We start from the raw sequence: 11910 nt of genomic DNA, 5'->3' as shown, positions 1-11910 counted from the left end.
ATGAAAGAGAAAAACCTACAACCGAGATTACTCTGCCCAGCAAGGATCTCATTCAGATTCGATAGAGAAGTCAAAAGCTTTTCAGACAATCAGAAGCTAAGAGAATTCAGCACCACGAAACTGGCTTTACAAAAAATGGTAAAGAAACTTCTCCAAGCCGGAAATGCAAGAGAAGAAAAAGACCCACAAAAACAAACTCAAAACAATTAAGAAAATAGTAATAGGAACATATATATTGATAATAACCTTGAATGTAAATGGGCTAAATGCCCCAACCAAAAGACACAGACTGGCTGAATGTATACAAAAACAAAACCCATATATATGCTGTCTACAAGAGACCCACTTCAGACCGAGGGATACATACAGACTGAAAGTGAAGGGGTGGAAAAAGATATTGCATGCAAATGGAAATCAAAAGAAAGCTGGAGGAGCAATACTCGTATCAGATAAAATAGACTTTAAAATAAAGAATGTTACAAGAAACAAGGAAGGACACTACATAATGATCAAAGGATCAATCCAAGAAGAAGATATAACAACTATAAATGTTTATGCACCCAACATAGGAGCACCTCGATACATATAGCAAATGCTAACAACCATGAAAGGAGAAATAGACAGTAACACAATAATAGTAGGGGACTTTAGCACCCTACTTTCACCAATGCACAGATCATCCAAAAAGAAAATAAATAAGGAAACAGAAGCTTTAAATGACACAATAGACCAGATAGATGTAACTGATATTTATAGAACATTCCACCCAAAAGTGGCAGAATACACTTTCTTCTCAAGTGCACAAGGAACATTCTCCAGCATAGATCACATCTTGGGTCACAAATCAAGCCTCAGAAAATTTAAGAAAATTGAAATCATATCAGGCGTCTTTTCTGACTACAACGCTATGAGATTGGAAATCAATTACAGGAAAAAACTGTAAAAAACACAAATACATGGAGGCTAAACAGTGTGCTACTAAATAACCAAGAGATCACTGAAGAAATCAAAGAAGAAATAAAAAAATACATAGAAACAAATGACAACAAAAACACGACAACCCCAAACCTATGGGATGCAGCAAAAGCAGTTCTAAGAGGGAAGTTTATAGCAATTCAATTTCACCTCAAGAAACAAGAAAAATCTCAAATAAACAATCTAACCCTACACTTAAAACAGCTAGAGAAAGAAGAACAAAGAAAACCCAAAGTCAGTAGACGGAAAGAAATCATAAACATCAGAGCAGAAATAAAAAAAATAGAAACAAAGAAAACAATAGCAAATATCAATAAAACTAAAAGCTGGTTCTCTGAGAAGATAAAAAAAATTAACAAACCCTTAGCCAGACTCATCAAGAAAAACAGAGAGAAGATGCAAATCAATAAAATTAGAAAATGAAACAGGAGAAACCACAACTGACACTGCAGAAATACAAAGGATTATAAGAGACTACTACAAACAACTATATGCCAATAAAATGGATAACCATGAAGAAATGGACAAATTCTTGGAAAGGCACGATTCCAAGACTGAACCAGGAAAGATTAGAAAATATAAACAGACCTATCAGAAGGAATGAAATTGAAACTGTAATTAAAAATCTTCCAACAAACTAAAGTCCAGGATCAGAGAGCTTCACAGGAGAATTCTATCAAACATTTAGAGAAGAGCTAACACCCATCCTGCTCAAACTCTTCCAAAAAATTGCAGAGAGAGAAACACTCCCAAATTCATTCTAAAAAGCCACCATTGCCCTGATACCAAAGCCAGAGCAAAGATATCACAAAGAAAGAAAATTATAGACCAATATCACTGATGAACATAGATGCAAAAATCCTGGACAAAATACTAGCAAACAGAATGCAACAGCACATTAAAAGGATCATACACCATGATCAAGTGGGATTTATCCCAGAGATACAAGGATTCTTCCATATATGCAAATCAATCAATGTGATACACAACATTAACAAATTAAGGAATAAAAGCCATATGATCATGTGAATAGATGCAGAAAAAGCTTTTGACAAAATTCAACGCTGATTTATGATAAAAACTCTCCAGAAAATGGGCATAGAGGGAAGCTACCTCAACATAATAAAGGGCATATATGACAAACCCACAGCAAGCATCATACTCAATGGTGAAAAACTGAAAGAATTTCCACTAAGATCAGGAACAAGACAAGGCTGTCCACCCTCACCACTCTTATTCAACATAGTTTTGGAAGTCCTAGCCACAGCAATCAGAGAAGAAAAAGAAATAAAAGTAATCCAGATTGGAAAAGAAGTGGAAATCTCACTGTTTGCAGATGACATGATACTATATATAGAAAATCCTAAAGATGCCAGCAGAAAACTACTAGAACTAATCAATAAATTTGGTAAGGTTGCAGGATACAAAATTAATGCACAGAAATCGCTGGCATTCCTATACACCAATAATGAAAAATCAGAAAGAGAAATTAAGGAAACACTCCCATTTACCATTGCAACAAAAAGAATAAAATACCTAAGAATAAACCTGCCTAAGGAGCTGAAAGATTGTACTTAGAAAACTATGAAACACTGATGAAAGAAATCAAAGATGACATAAACAGATGGAGAAATATACCATGTTTTTGGATTGGAAGAATCAATATTGTGAAAATGACTATAGTACCCAAAACAATCTACAGATTCCCTGCAATCCCTATCAAACTACCAAAGGCATTCTTCACAGAATTAGAAAAAAAAAACTTACAATTTATATGGAAACACAAGAGACCCCGAATAGCCAAAACAATCTTGAGAAAGAAAAATGGAGTTGGAGGAACCAGGCTCCCGACTTCAATGTATACCACAAAGCTACAGTAATGAAGACAATATGGTACTGGCACAAAAACAGACATATAGATCAATGGTACAGGATAGAATGCCCAGAGATAAACCCATGCACACATGGGCACCTAACTTATGACAAAGGAGGCAAGAACATACAATGGAGAAAAGATAGTCTCTTCAACAAGTGGTGCTGGGAAAACAGGACAGCTACATATAAAAGAATGAAATTAGAACACTACCTAACACCATCCACAAAAATAAACTCCAAATGGATTAAAGGCTTAAATGTAAGACCAGACACTCTAAAACTCTTAGAGGAAAACATAGGAAAATCACTCTTTGACATAAACCACAGCAAGATCTTTTTGGACCCACCTCCTATAAAAACAAAAATAAACAAATGGGACTTAATTAAACTTAAAAGCTTTAGCATAGTAAAGGAAACCATAAACAAGACAAAAAGACAACCCTCAGAATGGAAGAAAATATTTCCAAATGAAACAACAGACAAAGGAATAATCTCCAAAACATACAAACAGCTCATGGAGCTCAATATCAAAAAAACAAACAATCCAGTTAAAAAATGGGCAGAAGACCTAAATAGACATTTCACCAAGGAAGACATACACATGGCCAAGAGGCACATGAAAAGATGCTCAACGTCACTAATTATTAGAGAAATGCAAATCAAAACTACAGTGAGGTATCACCTCACACTGGTCAGAATGGCCATTATCAAAAAATCTAGAAACAATAAATGCTGGAAAGGGTGTGGTGAAAAGGGAACCCTCCTGCACTGTTGGTGGGAATGTAAATTGATACAGCCACTATGGAAAACAGTATGGAGGTTCCTTATAAAACTAAAAATTGAACTACCACACAACCCAGCAATCCCACTACTGGGCATATACCCTGAGAAAACCATAATTCAAAAAGAGTCATGTACCACAATGTTCATTGCAGCTCTATTTACAATAGCCAGGACATGGAAGCAACCTAAGTGTCCACTGACAGATGAATGGATAAAGAAGATGTGGCACATATATACAATGGAATATTACTCAGCCATAAAAAGAAACGAAACTGAGTTATTTGTAGTGAGGTGGATGGGCCTAGAGTCTGTCATACAGGGTGAAGTAAGTCAGAAAGAGAAAAATAAATACCATATGCTAATGCATACATATGGAATCTAAAAAAAATAAATAAATAAATGGTACTGATGAACCTAGTTGCAGGGCAGGAATAAAGAGGTAGACATAGAGAACTTGAGGACATGGGGTGGGAGGGCAAAGCTGGAGCAAAGTGAGAGTAGCAAAGTGAGATACACACTACTGAATGTAAAATAGTTGGCTGGCTGGAAGCAGCAGCACAGCCCAGGGAGATCAGCTCGGTGCTTTGCGATGACCTAGAGGCGGGTAGGATAGGGAGGATGGGAGGGAGGCTCAAGAGGGCGGGGATATGGCGACATGTGTATGCATATGGCTGATTTGCTTTGTTGTGCAACAGAAACTAACACAGTATTGTGAAGCAAGTATACTCCAATAAAGATGTATTAAAATAAAAAAGGAATACTCACTCTTGAAGATGTAATAATGTGTTAAAAACTCATATGAGCTATAACAGCTGGGCAATAAAATGTCTCTAATGCAAGGTAATATGGAATGATTTATACTGTGGCTAACTATATTTGTTTTATCTGGCTGAGTTTTGCCATTAGAACCTGTGGGTTCAGTCTGAATTTCTGCATTCTCATTGGAAATAACACATTTTTCAATACTGGTTCCTTTCTTTAAACCAAAACATCTCTACGTGGTGACCTTGGCAAGCTTACAAAGTGTTTATTATATTGATTTGGGACTTGGGGAGGTAGGTAGAAAGATTCTGAATTTATTTTATATGTTTCTAATTTACACTTCTATATGATTGTAAGTGAGGTCCTTGGGTGACCGAATCAATATAAAAGCCAAGGACTGACCCTGAACTTTTCTTCTCATCACTTTAGTCCTCGATTCCCCAAGTGACAGCTAATTTAAATGGAGACATTTCAGTATCTGGATTCTAGAGTCAAGTAAGTAGGAATAGAGTGGAGTTAAGGTATTGACTTTGAATGGGCAGTTTTCTAATAACTTAGGAGCCCAAAAGTGAAGGGGTTGTCTAAAGATGTCCACTTACAGGAATGGTTGAAAGAGTTGCTGCTTGTACATATGCTAAGTTTGGGGCCTTGGTAATTCCAAACTCAGACAGCGGTCAGGATTATTTTACTTCTTTGAATCAAGTCTTCATGTGCTGTCTGGTAATGTACCCATTACAGCTGGATGACCTGTAAGGAACTGTTCCAGGGCAGAAGTCCTCACACTTTAAGTGCCTAAGAATTACTTAGAAGGCACATTTTTCTCTGTGCCTTTTAAATTTATTTCTCTTGATTATAAAATTAACACATAAATCTGCTTTGGAGAGAGGCAAAAAGTGTAAACGGACAGAGGAATAATACTTTATCTATATGAAATTAACCAGGCATAGCTATTATTTTGTCACATTTTCTTTCAACAATATCATCAGTAATCCTGCTAAAACCAGCACAAATGGGATTATATAAACATTTTATATATTATGAAATTTCTAGCAAATATAAATATTTATTCTGCTTATGAATTTTTTACCCTTTATATTATCATTTTCACTTTCTCTTTATTCTTTTACCTTTTTAGAGCAGTGTTTTTAACCTTGACTGAAATTAGAATCAACAGGGCAGTTTTACTGAAAATACTGATGCCCAAGCCTAAGGCCCAGGTCAGATACAACACGATCTGGAAAAACTATGGGCATTAAAAAAAAAAAAGTCCTGGGAGTAACAACCTTGTGCGCACCTCCGGGCTCAGCGTGGCACAGATTCATTGCCTCTGAACATCCATCTGTCCATTTGGTCATCCAGCGGGAAAGGGCTCCAGCCACCCTAGGGCAGCCGCCACCCAGGGGCCCGCGACCAGGAGATCCGAAAGCGCTGCTGACTCTCGCGGGCCCGGGCAAGGGACACCACCATGCAGATGTGCGCCGGTGCCTGTGGATTGCGTCTGGTTTGCGGAGTCCGAGGCTGCCACCGCCTGGCTGGCGGCGCGGGGCCCCGGGTGGGCTCCGCGGGGCCGCTATAGCAGTAGCGGCGGGGATAGCGGGGCGGCTGTGCTCGCGTCCCCTGCAGCGCCTCCTGCCCAGACACGACGACTTTGCTCGGAGGCATATCGATCCCGGGGACAAAGACCAGAGGAGATGTTATTGGCCCTGGGGCTGGCGAGAGTAGATGAACTGAGCGAAAAGAACATCCCTGCCAGCATCCGCTTGAAAAGACCCTTGAAAATGGATGACCCCGTCTGTGAAAATGATATCCTTACAACTCTGCATGCCATTTCCAGCAAGAACCAGATCTGGAGATTGTATATTAGCATGGGCTATTATAGCTGCTCAGTGCTACAGACAATTTTCTCTAACTTAACTGGAGAACTCAAGGTGGATCACCCAGTATGCTCAGTACCAGCCAGAGGTGTCTCAGAGGAGAGAGGACAGTTTACTCAACTACCAGACCATGGTGTGTGACATCACAGGTATGGGCGTGTTAACGCATCCTGCTGGATGAGGCCACCACGGGTGCAGAGGCAATGCAGCTCTGCCACAGACACAACAAGAGGAGGAAGTTTTTTGTTGACCCCCGTTGCCATCCACAGACAATAGCTGTCATCCAGATTCAAGCAAGTATGCTGGAGTCCTCACTGAACTGAAGTTACCCCATGAAATGGACTTCAGCGGAAAAGATTTCAGTGGAGTGCTGTTCTAGTACCTGGACACTGAGGGGAAAGTGGAAGGCTTCACAGAACTTGTGGAGTGCCCATCAGGCCGGGAGCTTGGCCTGCTGCACTGCTGATCTTTTAGCTCTGTGTAGCCTGAGGCTTCCTGGAGAACTGGGGGTAGAATTGCCCTGGGCAGCTCACAGAGATTAGAGTGCCACTAGGCTATAGCAGACCACATGCCTTTTCAGCTGTCAGAGAAAGCTTGGTGAGGATGATACCTGGAAGAATGGTGGGAGTAACAAGAGATGCCAGTGGAAAAGAAGTGTATCCTCTTGCTCTTCAAACCGGGGAGCAACACATCCAGAAAGACAAGGCTATCAGCAACATCTGTACAGCTCAGGCTCTCTTGGCGAATATGGCTACAATGTGTGCAATCTATCATGGGTCCCATGGACTGGAACATGTTGCTAGGAGGGTACATAATGCCACTTTGATTTTGTCTGAACGTCTCAAGTGAGCAGGGCACCAACTCCAGCACGACTAGTTCTTTGACACTTTGAAGATTCAGTGTGGCTACTCAGTGAGTGAGGTTTTGGGCAGGGCCGCTCAGTGGCAAATAAATATTCAGCTCATTGAGGATGGTACACTTGGTATTTCTCTTAATGAAACAGTCAGTGAAAAAGATCTGCACGACTTGTGGACCTTTGGCTGTGAGTCGTCTGCAGAGCTGGTTGCTGAAAGCATGGGTGAGAAGCGGAGAGTTATCCTAGGGTCTGCCTTCAAGAGAATTAGCCCATTCCTCACACATCAAGTGTTCAACAGTTATCATTCTGAAACAAATATTGTCTGATATATGAAGAGATTGGAAAACAAAGACCTTTCCCTTGTTCATAGCATGATTCCCCTGGGGTCCTGTACCATGAAGCTCAACAATTCATCAGAACTCGTGCCTATCACATGGAGAGAATTTGCAAACATCCACCCCTTTGTGCCTCTGGATCAAGATCCAAGGGACCAGCAGCTTTTCTGAGAACTTGAGAAGGATTTGTGTGAACTCATGGGCTGTGACTGAATCTCTTTCCAGCCTAACAGTGGAGCCCAGGGGGAATATGCCGGGCTGGTCACTATCTGAGCCTACTTAGATGGGAAAGGAGAGAGACACATTCCAAAATCCGCAAATGGGACCAATTCTGCAAGTGCCCATGGCAGGCATGAAGATTCAGCCTGTGGAGGTAAATAAATACGGAAATATCGATGCAGCTCATTTCAAGGCTATGGTGGATAAACACAAGGAGAACCTGGCAGCAATCATGATTACATACCCATCCACCAGTGGAGTGTTTGAAGAGACCGTCAGAGACGTGTGTGAACTGATCCACCAACACGGAGGACAGATCTACCTGGACAGGGCAGATATGACCATTCATGTGGAATCTGTTGTCCTGGAGACTTTGGGTCTGATGTCTCACACGTAAATCTTCCCAAGACTTTCTGCATTCCCCCTGGAGGAGGCAGCCCTGGCATGGGGCCCATCGGAGTGAAGAAGCATTTTCTCCCTTTTCTGCCTAATCATCCCATCATTGCAGCAAAGCCAAGTGAAGACGTCCAGCCTTTGGGTACTGTCAGCACAGCCCCGTGGGGCTCCAGTTCCATCTTGCCCATTTCATGGGCTTATATTAAGATGATGGGAGGCAAGGGCCTTAAACAGGCCACAGAATTTGTTATAATAAATGCCAACTACATAGCCAAGCAATTAGAAAAACACTACAGAGTCCTTTTCCAGTGTGCAAGAGGTTACGTGGCTCATGAATTTGTTTTGGATATAAGACCCTTCAAAAAGTCTGCAAATATGGAGGCCATGGATGTGGCCAAGAGGCTTTAGGATTATGGATTTCATGCCCCTACCATGTCCTGGCCAGTGGCAGGCACTCTCATGACTGAGGCCACTGAGTCAGAAGACAAGGCAGAGTTGGATAGATTCTGTGATGCCAGGATCAGCATTCGGCAGGAAATCGCTGACATCGAGGAAGGCTGCATCAACCCCAGGGTCAATCCACTGAGGAGGTCTCCACACTCTTTGTCCTGTTTCATGTCCTCCCACTGGGATCGACCATATTCCAGAGAGGTGGCAGCCCCCCTTGATGAAACCAGAGAACAAATTCTGGCCAATCATCACCTGGATTGATGACGTCTGTGGAAATCAGCACATGGTTTGTACCTGTCCACCCATGGTTGTTTATGAATTCCCATTTTCTTTTTTTTTTTTTTTAATAAACAACAGAAATTTATTCCTCACAGTTCTGAAGGCTGGAAGTCCAAGATCAGGGTGCTGACATGGTGATGTGAGAGCCTTCTTCCAGGTTGCAGACTTCTAATTGTACCCTCACATGGCCAAGAGGGGAGGGATCTCTCTGTAGCCTCTTTTGTAAGGGCACTAATCCCATTTATGAGGGTTTCACCCTCGTGACCTAGTCACCTCCCAAGGGCCCCACCTCCTAATACAATCATCTTAGGGGTTAGGATTTCAACTTATGGATTTTGGGGGGTACAAACATTCAGACCATAGCAGTGACCAAATGAAATAAAGCTAGAAAGGATTTAAAGTGATTACCTCTAGGGAGTTCAGTGAAAATCATGTATGTTTTTCTAGTGGGATAGGAGAGAGGATACGTGTACTTTTCATTTGTAGTTCATTTCATCTTGTAGTTTGATTTTTTTAACCATGTACATGTTGTTCTACTTTGATAGTTTAAATTAAGTAGTTGGGAAAAAAGCACTTTAGTGTAAATGCCTCCTCCCATTACAAACCCTGAGACCCACAATTCCTAACTGCAAACCTTTTTTTCCCTCCTTAAAGGAAGGTTTAAGTTCTTCAGTAAGAGGCTAAGAACTAACACCTGAATAAATGAGTTACAAAGTATTAGGTGAAACCAAATGAAATTTTGACCAATGAAGATAGCAGTTTCATATCATTCAAATTAATATATGCTTTTTTCACTGAAAAAGTGCAAGTGAAGCCAGAACTGTAATTATAGCCTGTTATGCACCATACATTTAGTTTTTTATATTGATTTTCTACTTAATTTAATTAAAAAAAATTTTAAACCCCACAGAGCTCTGTCATAAACACAAAACTATTTTCAATTATAGAAAGGGCTAAGCCATCGGTCTCCAGAGAATTCTGGTTTACTTATTTTTAAAATTAATTTTTATTGGAGTATGATTGCTTTGCTTGCTTTTGTTTGATATGTCTCTTACAAAGCAACCTGCTAATTTAACTCAAAGTTGAAACTAAGAAGATGTCACATGAAGCCATCTATTAAATATTCAGGCCCCTTGTACATGTAATATGCTGAAATAATACACCCTGCAATTTTTCTATTTATTTCTTTCATGAAGAACTCTAACCGGAGAGGGGCCAGGAAGAATTTCCTTGTACAAGGGCAAAGTAGACTTAAGAACAATGTCTTATACTTAATCATTGTTTTTCAGCAAACCTTGAAAGTATCTGAATCTCAAAAGTTAGCCCTAGGCTTTTTTTTTTTTTTTTAAAATAAAACTCAATGCTCCTCCCAAATTTGAGGTATTTGATTCTGAATTGAGAATCCTTCTTGAGAATTTTCATCCTATACCTGACAATTTATTCCTGATTGTTACTTTGAAGGACTAAAAGCTGTAGAGGATGTGTAGTTTCAAATTATAGTTCTTGATATTATAGTAGGATGAGCATGTTGCTCATAGACACCTAGATCTCTAGGGAAGGGACTCTCAAGATCAGCTGATCTGTTCACAAATGAGGAAACTGAGGCCTAAAGAGACTGAGAAATTTAGTCTACACAGAAAGTTAATGACATACATAAAGTGACCAGAGACTGTTCAGCTCCTGCTGAGACCTTTCTGTTACACTGTGCTGTTTCCTTAACTAAGAAATTCACCATCAAAAATATCCAGGGTGTTTTTTTTTTTAAAGAAACTAGTTAAAAGTGGACTTTTGTAAACCTAGAAAATCATGATTCTCCAGATATGAGTTCCCATTTTCTGAACAGAAGAGGGTCTCTTCTTAATCTTCTCTCCTTAGGTTCAAGTGACTGATTTGATGTGCTTTGGAGTGTCATTTTCCACCACAGACCCAAGTCGGGTTTTTGTTTTTTTTTTTTTTGTGCGGTACGCGGGCCTCTCACTGTTGTGGCCTCTCCCGTTGCGGAGCACAGGTTCCGGACGCGCAGGCTCAGCGGCCGTGGCTCACGGGCCCAGCCGCTCCGCGGCATGTGGGATCTTCCCAGACCGGGGCACGAACCCCTGTCCCCTGCATCGGCAGGCAGACTCTCAACCACTGTGCCACCAGGGAAACCCTCAGGTAGGGGTTTTTTATACTGTGTATATTTTTGTAATCTCTCTCAAGGTAAATGTAAATACAACTAGCACAGTGAGTGGCAGCTCATCGTTGGAAGATTGATTTGCGTTGGTGCCTCTGCTTTCACATGTAGCAGTTGATGTTCAAGTTGCCTTGACTGGGACCATTTAGTTTTTGCATAGAAAATTTGGGGTGTGATAGTAACTTTAACTTCAATGTAGCACGTATGCAGACATTACAGAGGCCATACTGGAGATCTGATAGACATATTTTTATTCCAAATAAGTCTTTGTGGACTGTGCCATCTGTGGGAAATCCCAGGGCAAATGTTTACATTTTGTATACACTGAAGAAATCTTTTTCCTCCTACTAATTTGCCTTATCCATAATAGCATTTCTGAGTGTTTTCCTTTTTCCATGTGTATAGTTTTTTTAAATCTGCAATTAATAATGTTTTAAGAAAGCATTGCAATTTGAAAAAAAGTCTTATTTTGAAACAATTTTAGTCTTATAGAAGAGTTACAAAAATAGCACAAGGAGTCCCTATTACCTTTTACCCAGCTTTGCCTAATGTAACGTCTTACATAATCATGGTACCATTATCAAAACTAAGAAACCAACATTGTATAAATACCACTTAAATGACAGTCTTTGTTTGGACTTCACCAGTTTTTTCCACTAATATGTCTTTTTCTGTCCAAAATCTAATCCAGGATCCCACGTGGCATTTAGTAATGTCTTTCATTAGTCTTCTCCGATCTGTGACGCTTCCTCGTCTTTCCTTAGCTTTCATGACTTTAGTTTGAAGAGCTCCGGTCAGGTTTTATGGAGAATGTTCCTCAATTTGGGGTTATCTGATAATATCACAAGATTAGATGGCATGGACAAAAATAACACAGACATAATGTACCCTTCACAGTGTATCAATATATTTTATCACTGGTTATATGAACAT

At 40.2% G+C, this 11910-nt stretch overlaps 1 pseudogene; it reads left to right on the top strand.

Annotated features, from left to right (window-relative positions):
- Nucleotides 1-5783: 5783 nt before the first annotated feature.
- On the top strand, nucleotides 5784-10665 carry LOC101327696 (glycine dehydrogenase (decarboxylating), mitochondrial-like; annotated as a pseudogene).
- Nucleotides 10666-11910: the final 1245 nt, after the last annotated feature.

This window comes from Tursiops truncatus, chromosome 4 (genome assembly GCF_011762595.2).
Source record: "Tursiops truncatus isolate mTurTru1 chromosome 4, mTurTru1.mat.Y, whole genome shotgun sequence".
In the NCBI taxonomy this organism is placed as follows: Eukaryota; Metazoa; Chordata; class Mammalia; order Artiodactyla; family Delphinidae; genus Tursiops; species Tursiops truncatus.
The sequence above is the reverse complement of the archived record's forward strand: the minus strand, read 5'-3'. Positions and strand labels throughout refer to the sequence as shown.